The sequence below is a fragment of the Arachis ipaensis genome, chromosome B10 (assembly GCF_000816755.2).
Source record: "Arachis ipaensis cultivar K30076 chromosome B10, Araip1.1, whole genome shotgun sequence".
Classification (NCBI taxonomy): domain Eukaryota; kingdom Viridiplantae; phylum Streptophyta; class Magnoliopsida; order Fabales; family Fabaceae; genus Arachis; species Arachis ipaensis.
Window position 1 is genome coordinate 78,615,534 of NC_029794.2, and position 3,300 is coordinate 78,618,833.

A 3,300-nucleotide genomic window follows, 5' to 3' on the forward strand; every position below is an offset into this window, starting at 1 on the left:
GTGAAAGCAATGCATATGTACGGTACTTAGAATTAGAATACATGAATAATGTGGAAAACATGGTTGATAGATAGTTAGAATTTGTATTGTGATTACATAGATTATCTAAAGTTAGGTGGAAAGTTTAAGTTAATTAAGGATTCAGATTTTAGTCCACTTGGCCAAATGCAATCTTACCTTGACCCTAACCCCATTACAACCATTAAAAGACCTCTTGATATGTGTATTTGTGCATTAAATTTTTGTTGATTGTTAGATGAAGAGCAAGCCTTAGAAAGCAAGGATAGTGGAGAATTGAGAGAATCGAACCTTAAACACCTGAGTGATTAGAGTGTATACACTACCAGTGAGGGTTCGATGCTCAATTCCTTGTTCCCTGCTTTCATGAGCTATTTTCTTCTACAAGTCTATTTGAACTTCATTTTCATGATTTGAATTAGTGAAATCCAATTTACTTTTTTTTCTTAAAAGATTTGTTTACTTTTAACCAAGTAGGTAGAAACATTTTGCATGTAGTTGCATTCATATAGATAGGTTGCATTTCATTCCTCTTCATTCTTTATAGTTTCTCTTGAGCTTAGCATGAGGACATGCTAGTGTTTAAGTGTGGGGAGGTTGATAAACCACTATTTCATGATTTATCTTGTGCTCAATTGAGTGGTTTTTATCTACTCTTTACCCACTTATTCATAATATTTGCATGGTTTTGTATTTCCTTCCTGATTTTGTGCTATGATTGAAAACATGCTTCTTTGATCTTATATTTGCTTATTATTAATCCTCTCTTATTACCATTAGATGCCTTGATATGTATGTTAAGTGTTTTCAGATATTATAAGGCAGGAATGGCTTGGAGGATGGGAGGAAAGCATGCAAAAGTGGAAGGAATACAAGAAGTTGGAGAAATTGCTAAGCTGTCCAGCCTGACCTCTTCGCACTCAAACGGCTATAACTTTAGCTACAGAGGTCCAAACGACGCGGTTTCAGTTGCGTTGGAAAGCTAACGTCCGATGCTTCGATTTGATATATAATATGTTGTGGTTCCTCTGACACTAGGTGACACGACCGCGTGATCCATGCGGCCGCATCGCAATGACGGAAATCCAGCATAGCAAAATTCGAAACCAGCGAATTCTGGACTATTTTTGACCCAGTTTGCGGCCCAGAAAACACAGATTAGAGGCTATAAAGTGGGGGAATGCTTCCATTCAGGAGGGGGCTCTCATATTCACAATTTTAGGAGTAGATGTAGTTTTTAGAGAGAGGTTCTCTCCTCTCTCTTAGGATTAGCATTTAGGATTTCTCTTAGTTTTATGTTTAGATTGATCTTCTATTATTAATGCAATTCGAGGTAATTTCAGATTTAATTCTGCTTTGCTTTATTTATAAGTGCTTTCAATTTAACTTACATATTTTCTTCCTTTTGGCTTTGGTTAAATAGTTGGTAACTCTTGAGTTATCAAACTCATTGTTGATTGAGAATTGGAATTCTTCAAGAATTAATTCATCCACTTAACTTACCTTCATAGTTAGAGGTTAATAAAGTGGGAGAAAAATCCAATTCTCATTACAATTGATAAGGATAACTGGGATAGGACCTCCAATCTTGATACCTTGCCAAAAGCTTATTTTACAGTTATTTATTTATTTTACTTGTCATTTAAATATATCTATGCCCATTGCCCAAACTCAACATTCCCCAAAAACACACTTTTTCATAATCAATAATAAGAACACCTCCCTGTAATTCCTTGAGAAGACGACCCGAGGTTTAAATACTCGGTTATCAATTTTAAAGGGGTTTGTTACTTGTGACAACCAAAACGTTTGTACGAAGGGATTTTTGTCGGTTTAGGGACTATATCTACAACGCAACCGTTTCTATGAATCTCTTTACTGGTAAAAATCCTAACGTCACTCCCACCTAGCACTTTGCTTTAACGTCCGTAAGTTGGACGCTCCACTAGCTCAGTCTGTGGCTATGTGGGGATCTTCCAAGAGGAAGATCTCGAGTTCCTTGTCTTTCTTCCACTTTTCGCCATGGTACAGCTTTAAACGATGTCTATTAACTTTGATAAGCTCCGAGCTCGAAGGATGGATAAAGTGATAAACTCCGTACTGTTCGGCCTTCTCTACTCTGTATGGACCTTCCCATCTTGATCTCAACTTGCCTGGCATGAGCCTCAGTCGAGATTTGTAAAGGAGGACTGAGTCCCCAGGTTGGAACTCTTTCCTCTTGATGTTCTGGTCATGTACAGCTTTCATCTTCTCCTTGTGTAGTCTTGAGTTCTCATAAGCTTCTAGGCGAAGGCTCTCCAGTTCTTGCAGTTGCAACTTCCTTTCAGGTCCGACTTTCTCAATTCCTATATTGCACTCCTTGACTACCCAAAAGGCTTTGTGCTCTATTTCTACCGGGAGATGACAAGCTTTTCCATATACTAAACGAAAAGAACTCATCCCAATGGGTGTTTTATATGCTGTTCTGTATGCCCAGAGTGCATCTTGTAGCCTGGTGCTCCAGTCTCTTCTATGAGGCTTTACAATCTTCTGCAAGATATGCTTTATCTCTCTATTTGACACCTTGGCTTGCCCACTGGTCTGAGGATGGTATGCTGTTGCAACCTTATGAATTATCCCATGCTTCTTCATTAGTCCTGTTAGTCTCCTGTTACAAAAATGGGTGCCTTGATCGCTCACGATTGCTCGTGGGGATCCAAAGCGACAGATAATATGGTTTCTCACAAAGGAAACAACAGTGTTAGCATCATCAGTGCGGGTAGGAATTGCTTCCACCCATTTGGAAACGTAATCCACAGCTAACAATATGTAAAAATAACCATTAGAATTTGGAAATGGACCCATGAAGTCAATGCCCCAAACATCAAAGATTTCACAGAAAAGCAGGCATCTCATCCCTCTTGGATATATTACCAAATTTTTGGTATGGGAGGCAAGATTTACAAAATTCAGCAGCGTCTCTAAAAAGAGTAGGCCACCAGAATCCACAGTCTAAGATTTTTCTAGCAGTTCTTTGGGGGCCAAAATGTCATCCACTCTCAGATGAGTGACAGGCCTCTAAGATGGACTGGAATTCTGATTGAGGCACACACCGTCTAATTACCTAATCAGCGCCACATCTCCACAAATATTGGTCATCCCATATATAATATTTAGACTCGCTTTTCAGCTTGTCTCTTTGGTGCTTAGAAAAGTTTGGAGGAAATGTGCGGCTAACTAGATAATTAGCTAAAGGTGCATACCAAGGAGATACCTCAGATACTGCTTGCAGGTTATCAAATG

General features: G+C 38.8%; 1 long non-coding RNA gene across 1 annotated transcript in view; it reads right to left on the minus strand.

Annotated features, from left to right (window-relative positions):
- LOC110267683 overlaps nt 1,881-3,300 on the minus strand; it is a 19,247-nt gene continuing 17,827 nt past the window's right edge. Inside the window, exon 3 of the long non-coding RNA XR_002355563.1 lies at nt 1,881-1,891. This is a non-coding gene — a long non-coding RNA (uncharacterized LOC110267683). The remainder of the gene's footprint in view (nt 1,892-3,300) is intronic.